A 19221-nucleotide genomic window follows, 5' to 3' on the forward strand; every position below is an offset into this window, starting at 1 on the left:
ATACAAAAAGAATTATCCGGGCTTGGTGGCACACGCCTGTAGTCCCAGCTACTTGGGAGGCTGAGGCAGGATAATGTATTCAACCTGGGAGGCGGAGGTTGCAGTGAGCCAAGACCGTGCCACTGTACTCCAGCCTGAGGGACAGAGCAAGACTCTGTCTCAAAACAAACAAACAAACAAACCTCATTGAACTGTAACTTTAAATGTGCACATTTTATTATATGTAAGATTTTCAAAAACTGCCTACTTCGATAAGCTCTCAGCCTGATTAGGGGCATCATTCAATGACATAATAAACCCCGAATATTTTCAAAGGTAAGAATTTTGTGGGTTTTTTTTAACTTTGAGATTATCTTTTAATTCTAATGTTACTCAATAATATAAAATAATTTATTTGACAGTACAAAATATTCACAAGCATGTGGACTAAGAGCAGTTGTCACAAGCCACTGGTAGAAGATCAGCCTGTCATTATCTTGTATCCAGGACCCAGCAGCTCCATTCCTAGTTCTGTCTTCTACATGGGTCCCAGGACACCTGCATGAAGATGTTCATTGTAGCGTTGTTTATAATCGCAAAAAACTGAGGGTGGGAGGAGACTCTGAATGTCCAGGAGAATGGAAAAAACATACCATTGTACGTAAATGAACATTAAATGGCAGAGAAGAAGGACCATGTATCAAGAGAGACATGTCTCAAAATCAGTGTCAAATATAAAAAGCAAGTTTCAGAAAGATACGTATTGGATAATATCATTTATAAGTGTTTCTGAAACATGGAACATAGTATTATACATTCGGTACACTTGCATATTTAAGTAGCAAAGTTATAAAAAAAACAGGAATGGGAATAAGGAAGTTACCAGTATAAAGATTACATTATGGGACAGTGCTGTGATTAGCAGTTCAGGCTTTGGAATCAGACGGACTGGTTTGAATCCTGGCTTGGACTTAACTTCTCTGAGCTTTTGTTTCCTTAAATGAAAAATGGGACCAATAATGGTATCAACCTCATAAGGTTTTTGTGAGGATTAAAGGAAATAATATGTATAAAACCCTGCACTCAGCAGTGTATTTATAATAAGATTTAGATGTACAGGAGGTATAAAGAGGTGACAATAAAACCACCAATCTCAGGACTGTCTTAAATTAAGATTTTTTTCTAATTAAAAAATTAATTTTGGAATTATGCTCATCATAGAGACCTTGAAAATTACAGATGTGTGTGTGTATATGTATATATATATATATATATATATATATAAAGAAAGAAAAGAAAATTAACATGTCCCCAAATCTCCCTACCCTGGAAAACACTATAACATTTTAATGACTTTCCTTCCAGTCTTCTTTTGGCACTACGCATTCACACATACTTAGGTGAGGGGGTTCGGAGGAGAGGCGTGAATCTATACATCTCTCTGTCTCTCTGTCTATCTATGAGAAACATCTCCCAGCTTACTATTTGTATTCTGCCCTTTTCATTATCACTTGGGGCAGACTCTGTAAGTGTCTGAAGCAATTCCTTCTTCTTCTCTACCAACATAACCCATTTTTGTTTATGTATTGGCCAGAATTCTCCTGATCTCAGGGAAGATGTATAGGGTAGTCATGTGATCTAGCTATGGCCAATTAAAAGTAAAAATAGGCTGGGCACGGTGGCTCACGCCTGTAATCCCAACACTGAGAGGCCGAGGTGGGTGGATCACTTGAGGTCAGAAGTTCGAGACCAGCCTGGCCAACATGGTTGAACGCTGTCTCTAATGAAAACACAAAAATTAGCTGGCATGGTGGTGCATACCTGTAATTCCAGCTACTTGGGAGGCTGAGGCATGAGAATGGCTTGAACCTGGGAGACGGAGGTTGCAGAGAGCTGAGATCTTGCCACTGCACTCCAGGCTGGGCGACAGAACAACACTGCATCTCAAAAATAAAAATAAAATTAAAAAAAAGTAAAATAAGTTTGATGTGGAAACTTTTAGGAAAGAGTTTTGTATCCTGATAAAAAGCAAGACTGAAGTTCTGCCCCAGTCCTGGTCGCACATATCGTTCTTGTCTTTGAATGAGACCATGATGCCAGGAGCTATGGCAGCCATTCTATGTTCATGAGACAAGCAGCCTGACGACAACGGCCAACACAATGAAGAGGATGGAGCAGAAAAATAGAAGAGCCTGGGTCCTTGATGACACTGTTGAGGGGCCAGACCAGCCCTGAGGCCACTAACCTTCAGACTTCTTATAAATGAACATAAATAGCCTCATGCTTGAAGGCACCAATGGTCTGACTTTCCATTACCTTGAGGCCAAAAGTATTGCAAATGCAGACTTATTGTAGAATTCTTGGAAATTACACAATGTTTCAAAGCAGAAAATGGACATCATCCAAATCTCACTACCTGGAGATAAACACTATTAAATATTTTGGTATATTTTCTTATTTTCTTCTAACCATAGAGAAAAGTCTTTCTTTTTTTAAAAGTGTATTGCTTGCTATTTGGCTTACTATTAAATTAAGTGTTTCTTTCCTTGTTATTAAAGAGTCTTTGAAAAGTTTATTTTTAATATCCATTGCTTGGATGTATTGTTACAACTGACACGTTTGGTTTGACTTCTGTCATGAAGATAAAACAAGAGGCTTTCTGTTTGTGGGTGTTTGTGCATTTTCTTTTCCTGCTTCCTTTGTTTCCAGCTTTTGCTATGTGGATTTTTCACTGTGCCTGAAAAAGTTCCCTTCCTCTAGCATTGTGGAAGGTAATTCACTCTTCACAGGACTCTGGATTTCAGATTTATAGTTTGAGGCGCATTTCCTTGATCCTTTTGAGAATCTCACATTGCTGAGTACTGAATTTCAGCTCTTATAGGGGCGTTTCTTACCATTTGATGAGTAAATCTCACAAATGCCAGCTGTTGCTAGCTTACAAGGAATCAAGTACCGGAAGTTCTTTCTCCAAACTGGAGTGCATTCCCAGCACATCCTATGGGGTCCAAATCTCCCCATTTCATAGTCTTTGTCAGGGAGAAGTGGTGTAGAGAGGACAAAAGGAAAGAAGTTTTCTTTGCTAGATCATAAACATGCTAAAGGGCAAAATTAATACAGGTGATACCCTTTTAGCAACACCTAAGGGAGTGAGCGAGGATAATTTCTGTGTGTTGCATCTTTGTGTCTAAAACATCATGTGCAATTGTTTTGTTTGGTTCTCTCTGAACAATTCTTCCTGGACGCACAAGAGCCAGATGTGGAAAGGTGAGGCCAGAGGAGGCATAACAGATCGGTTGGCAGACTCTGGACTTAGCCAAGGGTTATGTCTGAGTGCATTCAGCTCAAGTTGGGAGCCACCTGGTTTGATATTCCAAAAGTATTGGTGGCTGCTTTGCCAGAATTAGTTTTGTTTTGTTTTGTTTCTGATCCCCAGTTGGAGTTCTGATGGCTAATGTGCACTTTTCCTTCAGTTACAAAAATTTAGAAATTAACCTTATTAGAATAAAATGCATCAAAATATAGGGCCTGTAAAGTCCATGTAATTTCCCCTGAGATCAATCTTGATGCACGTTATATCCAAATGCAGATATATTGAATACCCTTGGAGGCTAGATGTGGTGGTTTATGCTCGAAATCTCAGCACTTTGGGGCCTACCTAGGCGGGAGGATCACTTCAACCCAGGAGTCTGAGACCAGCTTGGGCAACACAGAGAGATCCTCTCTCCAAAAAAAAATTAAAAATTTGACTGGGCATGCTGGTGTAGTCCCAGCTATTTGGGAGGCTGAGGCAGGAGGATCGCTTGAACCCAGGAGTTTGAGGATGCAGTGAGTTAAGGTCGTGTCACTGCACTGCAGCCTGGGTGACAGAGTGAGACCTCATCTCTAAAAAAAAAATAAAATAGTAAAATAAAATAAACATACCCTTGGATTTAAGGGATTTGGCCACTTATTTATGCTTTTATTTATACTGGAAGAGAGAAGCGGCAGGAAACATAAGTACATGGGCGGTGGTTTGGGTTTCAGGAAAGTTAGGATTTGTGTCCCACCCTTACCACTTCCTAACTGTGGGATCTTGGGCAAATTACCTAACCTCTCTAAGCCTCAGTTTCTTCACCTTGAAAATGATATATAATGCTACCTGTTTTATAGGTTTTAAACTTTAAGGCATGATTTATATTGATATATATTTATGTAATCAAATGCACAGTTCTTAAATGCTCTGTTCAACGAACTTTTACATTTATATACACATAACTAACCAGCACCTAAATAAGATATAGAACATTTCTAAGGCCCCATCTGGAAAGTTCTCCCATGCTTCTTTCAGTCAATGTCCCCCAACCCCAGCCAACCACTATTTCTATCATCAAAGATGAGTTTTGCCTATTCTAGATTTTCACATAAATGTAATCATACAGATTACTATTTTGTATCTGGCATCTTTTACTCCACCTAATTTCAACCATGTGTGTGTCAATAGTTCATTCCTTTGTGCTGAATAGCATTCCACTTAATGGGCGTACCACCATTTTTTATCCATTTAATCTGTTGATGGCCATTTGAAGTTGTTTCTAGTTTGGGGGTATTACAAATAAACACAAATTTTAAATTTTGATGTATTTCAATGTATTTTTTTTTTTTTTTTGAGACAAGTCTCACTCTGTCGCCCAGGCTGGAGTGTCATGGTGTGATCTCGACTCACTGCAAGCTCCACCTTCCGGGTTCACGCCATTCTCCTGCCTCAGCTTCCTGAGTAGCTGGGACTACAGGTGCCTGCCACCACGCCTGGCTAATTTTTTGTAATTTTAGTAGAGACGGGGTTTCACCGTGTTAGCTAGGATGGTCTCGATCTCCTGACCTCATGATCCACCCGCCTCGGCCTCCCAAAGTGCTAGGATTACAGGCATGAGCGACCACGCCCAGCCTCAACGTATCTATTTTTAAAATACAATTAGCGCTTTTCATGTCCTGCACAAGAAATTATTTTCCCAGAAGTGAGAGTGATCTGGCTGTGAAATCTGTCACCTCATTGATTGGCAGGGTTGATTCAGCTGATCTGGCTGGCTAGGCAAGTGTCCCCTTCCTCCCTCACCACTCCATGTGTGTCCCTCCTGAAGCTGCACACTCAGTCGAAGAGCATGGCCTTCCCTCATAGAGGAGGACCATTCTTCGGTCAAGGGTATACGAGTAGTTGTGCTCCCCTACTAAAGCCTCCAAACAAACTCTCAAGAAATCATTTTCCCTCCTCCCCAAGGTTTTCTTCCAGAAGCATTATGGTTACGGGTTTTGCATTAAGGTCTATGATGTAGCTGGAATTCAGTTTTGTGTGTGGAGTGAGATAGAGCTCAAGGTTCCATTCGTTTCTTCCATAGAGATGTTCAATTGTTCTGGCACCACTTGTCAAAAAGATGTTATTTTCCTCCATTGAACTGACTTGGCAATTTGGTAAAAAATTGATTGACCATAAAAGTGTGACTCTATTTCTGGATCTTCTATTTTGTTTCATTAATCTATTTAGCTATCCTTATGCCAATACTATACTGTCTTGGTTACCATAGCTTTCTTTACATTAAATCTTAAAACCAGTGTAAGTTCTCCAGCATTCTTCCTCCAGATTGTCTTAGTTATTCTAGAGCCTTTGTATTCCCATGTAAGTTGTAGAATCAGTCTCTCAGTTTCTCCAAAAAGGACTGTTGCAATTTTGTCTCTCAGTTTCTCCAAAAAGGACTGCTGCAATTTTGATAAGAATTGTGTTTACTCTACAGATCAATTTAGGAAGAATAAACAACTTAACAATATAGAGTGTTCTAATCCATGAATATTGTATATTTCTGTCTATTTAATTAGATCTTCTTTAACTTCTTTATAGTTTTAAGGGTAGACCTCTCACAAATATGTTAGGCTTATTTTTAGATACTTTATTTTTTTATACTATTATAAATAGTATTTTAAATTTTTATTTTTCAATTGTTGGTTGCTAGTATATTTTTCTATATTGACTTTTATCCTTTAAACTTGCTAAGTTTTCATTTTAGTCTTAGTAGCTCCTTTATAGATTCCATAAAGTTTTCCATGTAAACAATTGTTACTTATAAGAACAACAGTTTCCCTTCTTCCTTTCCAATCTCTATGCCTTTTTGTTCTTCTTTTTATTGTCTTAATCCATTGCTTAGGGCATCTCATATGATGCTGATTAGAAGTAGTAAGAAGGGATATCTTTGCCTTGTTCCCAGTCACAGAGGAAAGCATTCAGTCTTTCGCCACAAAGTATGGTGAATGTTGTAGGTTTTCCATAGATAGATGCCCTTTATTAGACTCAGGAGTTTCCTTCTATTCCTAGTTTGCTGAGAGTTTTTATCATGGATGAGCGTTGAATTAGCCAGATGACTTTTACATATATTGAGGTGATCATATGAATTTTCTCCTTGATTCTGTTAATGTGGCAAATTGCATTGATTTTTCTAATGTGAAATTTACTTTTACATTCCCAAGTCAGTCCCCATTAGGGCATGATGTGTTATCTTTTTTGTATATTGCTTGATTTAATTTGAAAAATTTTATTAAGGATTTGCATCTTTATGAGGAATACTGTTCTGTAATTTTCTTTTCTTGTGATATCATTTTCTCCTTTGGGATCAGGTAATACCAGCCCCATAAAATGAGTTGGGAAGTATTTTCTCCTCCTCTGTTTTCTGAAAGACTTTGTGAATCATTTGTATTATTTCTTCCTTAATTGTTTGATGAAATTCACCTGCGAAACCATCTGGGCACTTTTCTTTAAAGTGCTTTTGACTATGAATCCAATTTTCTTGTAGCTTGGAGCTATTTAGGTTTTCTAGTTTTCTTGTGTCATTTTTGTTAACTTGCATTTTACAATAAATTTTTCCATTTCATATAAGTTGTCAAATGTATTAACATAAAGTTGATCAAATATCACATTAATATCTGCCGGATAATTCTGATGTCCTTGCTTTCATTTCTAATATTGACAATTTGTGTTTTCTTTCAAGATTTCTTGATTGGTCTTGCTAGAGCTTTGTCTCTTTATAAACTTTTGATTATGTCCATTTTCTCAATTATTTGCTTACTACTTCATTTATTTCTGCTCTTATTTTTAAAGTTTCTTGTATATTCTTTGGTTTTATTGGCTCCTGTTTTATTAGTTTCTTAAGTTAGGTGTTTAAATGACTGATTTTATCCCTTTTATAATATAATTTCTAATACATTTCAAGCTATAAATTTCTCTGTAAACATTTTTTAGCAAATCTCAGAAGTATGGTGTTCATTATCACTCATTTAAGAATATTTTCAAATATCTCTTTTTATTTATTATTTATCTCATGACTAATTTAAAAGTATGTTTCTTAATTTTGGAATATTTTGGTGTTTTATGGATATCTTTTTGTAATTGATTTGTAATTTAATACCTCGGTGGTAAGAGAATATATTCTATGTAAACTAATCTTTTGATATTTTTTGAGACTTTTGTTTTATGGCCCAGGATATAGTTCATTTTTGTGAATGTTCTATGTGCACTTGAAAAGATATGTAGTCTGCAGTTGTTGAGGGTTTGTTCTATAAATGTCAGTTAGGTCAAATTGGTTGATGTTTTTGACATCATCTACTTCCTTATCGACTTTTTTGTCCAGTTTTTCTATCGATTACTGAATGACTGTGTGAAAATATCTGCCATGATTGTGGATTTGTCTATTTCTCCCTTTCATTCTGTCAATTTTTGTTCCATGTATTTCACAGCTCTATTGTCAGGAGTCTACTCATTTGGGATTGTTATATCTTCTTCACTTGATCTCAGCCAATGGGCTAAGAAGTGATTGTTATATCTTCTTGATTAATTTACCCTTTTATTGTGAAATATTCACTCAAGACTAGAGCACTGTCGTTGTGCTCTTTGCCTTGAAGTATATTTTGTGTGATACTAATATTGCCATATCAGCTTTCATCATCTTATGTTAGTATATGTCCTTTCCTACTTGTCTGTCTGTCTTTATAATTAAAGTGTGTCTTGTGAACAAATTATATTGAATCTTGTTTTCTGAATCCAGTATAACAATCTCTACCTTTTAATTGGAGTGGTTAGTTCATTTACTTTTAATGTAGTTATTGATATGATGGGCTTTAAATCTACTACCTTGGTATTTGTTTTCTATTCATCTCATTTGTTCTTTGTTCCTCCTCCTCTACATTCTTTTGGGTAAAGCACTTATTTTTTGGCTTTCTCTTTTATTTCTACTATTGACTTTAATTATATTTCTTTGTGTTATTTTCAGTGACTGATCCACAATATACATTTTAAGGTATCTCAATCTATTTTCTAATAATATTAAACTATTTTACCATCAGTATAATAAATTTACACCATAATTCCTTTTATACGTGTGTACTTGTATATATGATATCAACTCCACAATATCTTGCTATTTTTTAAATATTCAATGAACTTTTAAAAAATTATATAAAATAAGGACATTTAAAAAGATATTTTACATTTATCTGAATATTGAAACTTTCTGGTGCTCCATCATGTATCATTTTCCCTCGGTCTGAAAAGATTTTCTTTTAGTGTTTCTTTTGGCTAGTGCAGATCTTTTGGAGATACAGTATCTCAGCTTTTTTTAATCTGAAAATGTCTCTATTTGACTTTCCTTTTTGAAACCTGTTTTTACTGGAGGTAGAATTCTAGGTTGGTAGACTTTCTTTTTAAATTTAAGCACTTTTAAGATGATCCACTTTTAACATTTCACTGACTTTTGTTCTCCAGTGGTACAGTATTAGGTATTACTTGTGTTATTTTTCTCCTGTATGCAATGTGTCCTTTTTTCTCTAGTTGCTTTGAAGATTTGCTCTTTATCTTTGGTTTTTAGCAATTTAACTCTGATGGACCTACATGTAGTTTTCTTTGTGTTTATTTTGCTGGGGGCTCACTAAGCTTCTTAAACCTTTGGGTTAATATCTTTCATTAATTTGGGGAGAAAAATTAGCTATTTTCTCTTTAAATATTTCTTCTCACACATTCACTCTCTCCTCAACTTCTGGGGTCTCTAGGGTCTCTGAGTTTTCCTCTCTTTGTGTTTCAGTTTAGATATTTTTTCTTTACGTATCTTCAGGTTCACTTGTGTTTACCTTGGCTCTGCTCAGCTTTCAGTTAAGTATATCTGACAAACTCTTCATTGCTGATATTGTATTTTTTAAATTTCTAGCATTTTCATTTGGGCATTGGTGTGGGCCATGTGAAGACTGGCAAATACTATGAAGTTCTTCTCTTCCTCAATGATGGCTCTGGTTTTCTCCTTCTTGTAGAAATTCCGTATGGGCATTAGTGGTCTTGTCAGTTGGGTGGCCAATTTGAACTCTTCACAGAACTGTCTCCCTTTTTGGGGCCCAAGGACTTCCTGGCAAAGAGGATAATCTTACAGCAGTACTCCTTCAGCCATTGCACATTGGATACCGGGGACCCAGTGGACTTGTTCCACCTTCTTGGATCCATAGAGATGCCAATGGTCCAGTCTACCTTCTTATGGATGCCAGCCACCTTTAACTCTTCCAAGCTGAAGGCCCTGCCAGCTCATACTTTGGTGTGATACCTTACTGTGGGGCATCTTACTATGGGCTGGATGGGTCCAGATGCAGGGCATGCTTTTGCTTGCCTGGCTTTGAGTCTGCAGATCTTCCAGGCCAGCTGGTTGAACCAAGTAGCCACACACTGCTGCCAATCCTTATGGAAGTGAGTCTTCAGGATCATGCCATCCAGCTGGGCAAGATGGCTGCCTACAACCCTACTCCACAGGAGACCTGCTGAGCAGAAACAACTCTTTTTGGTTCTTTTTAGAGTTTATATGTCTTAACCATCTCTTCATGCATACTGTCCACCTTTTCTGCTGTAACCTTCAGCATTGTTGTGTGATAATGCTCACTTCTGAGACATTGCTGGATCTGTTTTCATTTGTTATGTTTTAACTTTTTTCCCTTGCTTTTTCATATGTCATATAATTTTCTTCTATATATCGACATTTTGTATAAAAGAACAGTAGAGAAAAAAATAACCAATTTTTGCCTCTAGAAAAGGGCATGTTTTTTCTTCTATCCACTGCTGGAGTGGAAAGGGGTCTTAGTCTCTCTGATGTTAGTTGAACCGTGTCTGGGCTTTATTGCAGTCTTAGCTTCATTCAGTTCACCATTGGTTTTAAATATGTTGAGGATAGGTCAGGACTTTGGGCTCTGAGCCCTGTTGAGATTCTGGAGATCTTATTGTCATTTCAACAACATTCTACACTATGGGAGATTTCGGGGTTTTGTTTGTTTGTTTGTTTTTTCTTTTTTTTTATTTTTATTTATTTTTGTTAGACGGAGTCTCACTCTGTCACCCAGGCTGGAAGGCAGTGGTGTCATCTCGGCTCACTGCAACCTCCACTTCCTGGGTTCTTGCCTCAGCCTCCCTAATAGCTGGGATTACAGGCACACACCACCATGTCTGGCTAATTTTTGTATTTTTAGTAGAGACATGGTTTCACCACGTTGGCCAGGCTGGTCTCGAACTCCTGACCTCAAATGATCCACCCATCTCGGCCTCCCAAAGTGCTGGGATAACAGGCTTGAGTCACTGCGCCTGGCCAAGATTTGTCTTCTTTACAGCCCTCATAAAGTTTTCAGTTGCTGGGGAGTTCTCTTCACGTTCCAGGACCTTTCCAGAGTTTCTGAGCCTCTAGAGCTGTCTCTCTGCCATGCCACCCACCCTTAAGACTTGGAGAGCTACTGCCTTACACACTCACTAAGGTCCAGAATGCCTTAGGAGAGTTTCTCTAAGCGCTCCTATCCAATTCTTAGCTTCGGGTGGCTAAATTACCTAATTTTTAAATATAAAATAATTAGTGTTTAATTAGCTTACATAGAACAGGGAGGTTTTTAAAGTTTTTCTTTTTTATTGTTGATGTATATTTTACATGCAACAAAATTCACCCATTTTACATGTATATTTTTGTGAGTTTTGGCGATGATTTGTAGTCATGTAATCACTACCATAATTAAAAAACCTTTTTGGTCAGGCGCAGTGGCTCATGCCTGTAATCCCAGCACTTTGGGAGGCCGAGGCAGGCGGATCATGAGGTCAGGAGATCAAGACCATCCTGGCTAACACAGTGAAACCCCGTCTCTACTAAAAATACAAAAAATTAGCCGGGCGTGGTGGCGGGTGCTTGTAGTCCCAGCTACTCGGGAGGCTGAAGCAGAAGGATGGCGTGAATCTAGGAGGCACAGCTTGCAGTGAGCCGAGATAGTGCCACTGCACTCCAGCCTGGACAACAAAGCGAGACTCCTTCTCAAAAACAAAAAAAAAAAACCAAAAAAAAAAACACCAATAACAACAACAACAACAAAACCTTTTTATCCCCCTAAAAAGTTCTGTCATATCCCGCCTTTGCATTCAGTCCTTCCTGTAACCTCCAGACCCAGGCACCTCTGATCTCTTTGTCACTATGATTTTATTTTTCCTAGAATTTCATGTTCATTGGATCATAGTATTTGTCTTTTATGTTTGTCTTCTTTCACTTAGCATATTGTTCTTGAGACATATCCATGCAGGCGATATATCTCTGCTATTCATTTTTATTGCTGAGTAGTATTCTATGGTACATTTATCACAAAATGTCCAAAGGTTGATGGACATTTTGTGATATCCATACCATAGAATACTACTCAGCAATAAAAATGAATACCATTTCAGTTGCTTCCGGTTTGGAGCTCTTATGAACAAGGCTGCAATGAACATTTGAGGAGGAGTCTTTGTGCGGATATAGTTTTTCTTTCTCTTGGATAAATTCCTAGGAGTAGAATGATGGGGTTGTATGATAAGTGTCTGTTTGACTTTACAAGAAACTGTCAAATTTTTCCGTCTATAGTGGCTGGACCACTTTGCAGCTGCCTCAGAATTATGTGTGAGCTCTGGTAGCTCGATATTCTTGCCAATACTTGGTATTGTCAGTCTTTTTCATTTTAGCCATCCTAGTGTGTTATCTCATTGTGGTGTTAATTTGCATTTCCCTGGTGACTACAGACAGCATTATTTTACATCCTTAAAAAGAACTGGTATGTCTGTGTTTCCCATTTTTAGTTGGTTTGTCCTCACGTTATTGATTTGTAAGTTTTTTTTTTTTGGAGACAGGATCTCGCTTTGTCATCCAGGCTGAGTGCAGTGGCATGAACTTGGCTCACTGCAGCCTCAACTTCCTCAGGCTCAAGCGATCTTCTCACCTCAGCCTCCCAAGTAGCTGGGACTTCAGGCGACTGCCACTAAACCCAGCTAATTTTTGTATTTTCGGTAGAGACAGGGTTTCACCATGTTGCCGAGGTTGGTCTCAAACTTCCTGGGCTCAAGCAATCCTCCCACCTCCGCCTCCCAAAGTGCTGGGATTACAGGTGTGAGCCACTGCACCCAGCCTCTGTAACAATTCTTCATATATTCTAAATACATTTTGTCATATACGTTTTGAAAATATTGTCTTCCAGGATACGGGTTACCTTTTCATTTTCTTTGTGATTCAAAGAGCGAAAGTTTTTAATTTTTATGAAGTCCATTTCATTAATTTGTTCCTTTCTGATTTGCACTTTTTAATGAGCTAAGTCCTCTTTGCTTAACTCCAGATCACAAAGATTTTTACCTATTATTTCTCCCAGAAGTTTTATCATTTCAGCTCTTACATTTAGATCTATGATTCACCTTGAGTTATTTTTATGCATAATGTGTGTGGTTTTGTTTGGTTTTGCTTTTGTTTTCTCATATACATACCCAGATCTTCCAGCACCATTTTTGAAGTTGCTATCCTTTCCCATTGTATTTCCTTGGTACCTGTGTCAAAAATCCATTTACTACAAGTGTGAGTCTACTGATATACGCTGAATAGAAGTGGTGAAAGCAAAAAGCATTACTTTGTTCCTAATATGTGGGGAAAGTTTTTAGGATATGACCATAAAGTGATCATTTTAGCCAAAGCTTATCTTTTTTAATTATTTTACTTTAAGTTCTGGGATACATGTACAGAATGTGCAGGTTTGTTACATAGGTATATATGTGCCATGGTGGTTTGCTGCACCTATCAACCCATCATCTAGGTTTTAAGCCCCCCATGCATTAGGTATTTGTCCTGATGCTCTCCTCCTTTTACCCCTCACCCCCTGACAGGCCCTGGTGTGTAATGTTACCCTCGCTGTGTCCATGTGTTCCCATTGTTCAATTCCCACTTATGAGCGAGAACATGAGGTGTTTGGTTTTCTGTTCCTATGTTAGTTTGCTGAGAATGATGGCTTCCAGCTCCACCCATGACCCTGCAAAGGACATGAACTCATTTCATCAAATTTCACTCCATTTATTTTTCACTCCATTTATTTTGAAGCTCTGTTATTAGGCACTTACACATTTATGATTGTCGTATCTTTCTATTGAAGTCATCCTTCTATCATTTTGAAATATGCCTCTTTTTTTAACTTGAAATCTATTTTATCTCATGTTAGTATAGTCAGTCCTGCCTTCTTATGCTTATTGTTTGCATCATGTATATGTTTTTTCCATCCTTTTATGCTCAACCTATTTGTGTCTTTATTTGTAAAGTGCATCTCTTATAGATAGGGCATCTTGGTTCTTGGTTTCTTATCTGAAAATCTCTGCCTTTTAATTAGAGCATTTACTTCATTACCATTTAATGTAATTAGTCATATGATTTGGTTTCAGCCTGCCATATTATTGTTTGTTTTCAATTAATCTCCTCTCAATTTTTGTTATTCTATTACCTTCCCTTGACTTTATAAAAGTATCAATTAATGTATTAGTTTGCTAGGACTGCCATAACAAATGATCATGGACTGAGGTGGCTTAAACAGTGAAAGTTTACTTTCTCATAATTCTGGAGGCTAGAAGTACAAGATCAAGGTGTCAGCAAGGCTGTTTTTTTCTGAGGCATCTCTCTTTGGATGGCCGTCTTCTCCCTGTGTCTTTACATGCTCTTTCTTCTGTACCCATCTGTGTCCAAATTTCTTTTTCTTATAAGGACACAAGTCATATCGTGAGGTACTGGAGTTTAGGACTTCAACAAATGAATTTTGAAGGAGGGGGTGGGATAATCCAGCCCAAAACTATTGGTTTTATAATTGCATTTTAATTTTGCTATTAACTTTTAGCTATACTTCTTTGCATTTTTTTAGTGGTTGCTTTAGGAATTACAATATATATATCCCTAGCTTTCCATAGTCCACTTACAATTAGTCTTGTACTACTTCACGTAAAATGTTGAAATATCATGTAAAATGTAGAAATACTGTATAGGTCCACACTCTCCCATATTTTATGTTATAATTGTTATATGTTTTCAGTCAGCATACATTATAAACCGAAGAGTTACAATTTTTTTAAACAGTCATATGTATTTTTAAAAAAAAAGGGAAAAAAGCAAAAACATAGTCTTTCTTATTTATCCAGCTATTTAACATTTGCAGTGATTTTCATTCTTTTCTGAGGCATTAAGTTTTCATTTAGTGTCATTTCTGTTTAGCTTCCTTTAGTATTTCTTATAGCACAGGTCTGCTAAAACAAATTCTCTTCACTTTCTTTTATCTGATAATATCCTTCACCCTTGAAGAATATTTTCACTGGATATAGAATTCTGGGTTGACAGGATTTTTTTCTTTCAACATTTTAAAGATGTTCCGCTTTCTTCTGTCCTCTGTAGTTTCTCATGAGGTATCAGCCGTTAATCAAATTATTGTTCCCTTATACATAATATGTTGTTTTTTTCTTGTTGTTTTCAAGATGTTTTCTTGAGTCCAACTTCAGCATGACCTTTGCCATCTTTACTCTTCTTGGTGTTCATGGAGCATCCTGCGTCTGTGAATTTGTGTCTTTCATAAAATTTGAGACATGTTCAGCTATTATTTCTTCAAAGTTTGTTTTTGCCTCATTTTTGCTCTCCTCTTATTCTGCCCCTTTCTCCCACAAGATCAACTTCAAAGTGTCTTTTGAATTACTTGCAAGGGGAGGGCTAGGGAAGGCTTATCAAAGCCCAGATTCTTGGGCTCTACCTCAGACTTATTGACTCAATGTCTGGAACTGAGACTCAGGACTCTGTGCTGTAGTAAGTTCCCCAGGTGACTTTTATGCACCACAAGTTTGAGAGCTCCTGCACAGGACTTTATGGGCTTCAAGAGCAGGACCATATCTTATTTATCTGTTGGATGCTCCTAAATTGCTCTGTAGTACCTCACTCCATGTCTTATACGTGGAAGGTACTCAATATGCATGTCGATATGCATGTGATATTTGCATTAATGCATAGGATTGTTTATCCTCCCTACTTCAAAAGGCAACTCTTATGCGAGTCTTTACCTCATCAACAGGTCTTAAAGTTGAGGTGGTTGTAGTTCACATTCAAGTTAATTAGGACTCCTCTGGTTTCTTATTATAGAAATACAACTCAATGACTTAAACAAAACTAAGAAAATGTGTTGACCCATGCAACTGAAAAGTCCAATGATTGTACCAGCCTGGGTCACAGCTGAATCCAGGGCACCAACACAACATCCTAGTACCATCTCTCGCCATCTCTAAGCTCTACTTTCCTTTAGGTTGGTTTTATTGTCAGGCAGGCATCTTCCCACTTTGAGATAAACACTGTTGTCAACAGTTCTGAGCTCACATGGTTCTTACACTTGTGTTCTCAAAGTAAATAGAGCAACACCTCCTGGGCAGCTCTACCCAAAGCCCCAGAAAGGACTCTTATTGGCCTGGCTTTAGTCATGTGTCTATTCTTCAACCAATCACTATAACCAGGGAGATGACTTGTTCTGATTAGTCATCTGGAGTCACGTGGTCAGCCCTGAGGTAGGAGAGGCAGGGCCATGAAATTGACAGCCCCTATGGATAAGGAAGGAAGAATTGCCAAGCACACAAAGCAACAGATGACTTCTACCACAATCTTCAACATAATGGATGTAAACTCCTGTTCATGCCTTTCAACAGAGAAACTTTAGAACCATGTTTGTGAAATGGACCCTTTTTTCTCCAGGGAGGTTAGAGCAAATTCCATAAAGCCAGTCATTCCCAATCTTGGCTGTAAATCAAAATCCCCTTGGCATGCTTCCTAAAAATACAGATGCCTGGACCCGTCCTCAGACCTAAAGAAGCAGAATCTGAGTGGTTGTGATTAGGGAGGGTATATAAAATTTTAGGTGTAGAATGGTAATAATTTTGCCCAGGCAGCCTATATGCCCCCTTTCCATTTCCCACTTTTCCTTCTGAAACTCCTTTCACCAGGTTTCAATCCATGTGGTTGGGGGATAATACTGTCCCCCTACCAAGAATGAGCACATAACCCAGACCTGATTGATCAGAGAATTTGATCCCTCTGTCCATAGCAATTGGTTCAGGGATGGGCATTCAGTGCAACCTGAGCCAGTGAGACCGAAACCCAGCATTTTGTTGGAAATTTTGGGAAACAGAGGCCCTCTTTTTTGTTGGAAGCACTAGCCATGAGGGTAACATGAGCCTACAGTGGCCCAGGGGCCACCACATGGCGAGGGCCCCCCTAAGAGTAAAGCTCAGTAGGCAAAGTAGAGCCCAAGGGGAAAGAGATGATTCCAGAGATTCTTGAGGAAGAAGCCCAAGAACGGGCCATCAGACAGAAGACCCAGAAAGCAGACAAGACCACAGAGAAAGCAAGCCAGAGTCCTGAAAACATCCTCCATGGCCTGACTCTCCTCTGGCCTTACAGTTAGTTAGGAGACCCTCTAACCTCCCTCGAGAGAAAAGTCAGTTCGAGTTGTGTTTTTCTGTTCCTTACAAAGGAGGTGAGGCTTCCTAAGTCTTTCATGTGGTTGAACATGTTCCAAAGTTTATTCATTCATTCAACAACAGTTAATTGAGTGTCTACTATGTGCTCAGCACTATCCTACACACTGAGGATACAGCAATAAATAAAACACACAAACTCCCTGTTCTCTTCATAGCCCAAGTTTCTTTTAAAAAGCAATCATGTTCTCTCATTTTTAAAAGTATCACCTTTACTTTGAAGGCCCTGAGTAAGTATGTGGCTGACCAAGTCCTTGCAATTAGAGGAACATTAATGGCGCCTTCTTCCTGACCTGTGCATTCTTCCTCCCAAGGAATCTCTTTGTCCACTTGTCCATTTCCATTTGGCAAGGCCTTTCCCTTGAGGGAGATGAGAGCCATGGCCAGATTCTGAGTAGAGGAGGGATGTGGAATTGGACCTTGGACAAGTCACTTCAGCTCTATGAGCCTCATTTACCTCATCTATGAAATAGGGGTGAATCCTGGTAGGCAAACACCACAGTAATAATTGCTGCAGGCAAGATCCACCCATGAATGCTGAGATTAGTGGGTGAAAGTTTGTGGATTAACAGGAAATTCATGTAGTCTCAAAGAATCACCTCCAAGATATTTATTAATTACAAAAGACAACCAAGTAACTTTACGCGAGAGACACCCAGTAGATGCCACCTTAACCAAGTGATCAAGGTTAACACTACCAGTAATAAGAAATATTGGCATCATGTAGCCCTTGATGTGATTACCTGAGGATACAATATCACTTCTTGCCAAAAAATGCTCAACGCAAATCTAATCATGAGAAAACATCAGACTAGCCCAAATTGCAAGACATTCTACAAGATAACTGACCACTACTTATCACAAGAGTCAAGGTCATGAAAAACAAAGAAGGCAGATAAGTTGTCACAGACTAGGGGACACTAAGGGACAAAACATCTCAACGCAAAGTGAAATCCTGGATTGGATTATGGTACAGAAACAGGACATGAGTGGAAAAGCTGATGAAATATGAATAATGTCTGTAGTTTAGTTAGTAGTATTGCACCAACGTTAATTTTCTTGGATTAATGTTTGTGCCATGGTTATATAAGTTGTTAAGACTGGGGAAGCTGAGTGAAGGGTAAATAAGAAAGCTCTGTACTATTGCTGCAACTTTTCTGAAAGTCTGAAATTATTTCAAAATACAAAATTAAAAATTGGACTGAATACCAGTTCTTACTGTGTAAGGATGGTATGCAGATTAAGCATCCATCAAGTCCTCAGCGCAGTGCTGGATAAGCATTCTGTAAACAATAGCAAGCATTGCTGCGAGCTTCTTTACATCTGTTATCAAGCACTTACTCATGGAGCACCCACACGCTCACCGCTGCCCAGTGGCTTTCTCTGTCTCTTGCCCTCATCAGTGAATTCTCTATTTGGGACTGAATAAAGAGGATTCTGCAAATCAGTCCTGAAAACAAGAGTTTAAACAAAAGCAAACTGTACTACTCTGATTACAAAACAGAAACCAAGAGTGCTCCTGAGTGCTGAATGGAAGGGACTCATGACTCCGCCCCTCCACCCCCGGAAGCAGATGAAGCAGATGACAGAATTTATTTGAACTGATTGCTGAATGGAACAGACTCAGGACCCCGCCCCTCCACCCCCGGAAACAGATAGCAGAATTTACTTGGAAAGGTCTTAGAGGAAAACGAATAAGGCATCTATTCTTGGATTGACTAGCCAAAGTGTCGACGTCAAAAGCGCCATTTTTGGTTTTATCCAGGGTCTCATTCTCCCCTAAATCAATGGTCTGCAAACTTCTGATCAGGCACACATATTAGGAAAATATTTTGAAACAATTCCTCTAATGTTTATGCCTTTACTTGCTAATTATATACATTTACCATGATATTAACCTATTATGTAGGTGGTAAAGCATATAAAAGGACAGCTGTAAAGAGGAAGTGATAAAGAAGAAATAAGTGATACTTTGAAAAAATTTACTCAGTGATGTAAAAAATTTCCTTACTCTCACTTAAGGATTATTGTTGTTTGGATATCGAATATCCTTTATTATTTTTAAATTTTTGGTTTATTTTATATGGTTTGAAATTGTGCAGTATGGTTTATATCAATACTTGATTTTTATGATTGTCATAAATGAAAAACTAACCTCATAGAGCTATATCTTCCAACTGGATGAAGGGTATCACTTGCTATACCTATTTTTAAAAATGCTGTTCATCTTCCAATTCCATATACCAATTTTGCAAAGGTTTTTGTTGAAATTTGTCTAGTTATTTTTATCTTCCCTGAGGTTAAGCTGTTGTTGAAAACTAATTAAAAAGTGTTGAATTTTTGCACTTTTAGCATGAGTTTAAAATTCGCTGACACTGAAATGCTAGGTTGAGATA

The 19221-nt window shown here is 38.1% G+C and overlaps 1 pseudogene; it reads right to left on the minus strand.

Moving 5' to 3' along the window:
* Positions 1 to 9185: 9185 nt before the first annotated feature.
* LOC100607988 (large ribosomal subunit protein eL13-like) lies at positions 9186 to 17206 on the minus strand (annotated as a pseudogene).
* Between the last annotated feature and the right edge of the window lie 2015 nt (positions 17207 to 19221).

This window comes from Pan troglodytes, chromosome 21 (genome assembly GCF_028858775.2).
Source record: "Pan troglodytes isolate AG18354 chromosome 21, NHGRI_mPanTro3-v2.0_pri, whole genome shotgun sequence".
Classification (NCBI taxonomy): Eukaryota; Metazoa; Chordata; class Mammalia; order Primates; family Hominidae; genus Pan; species Pan troglodytes.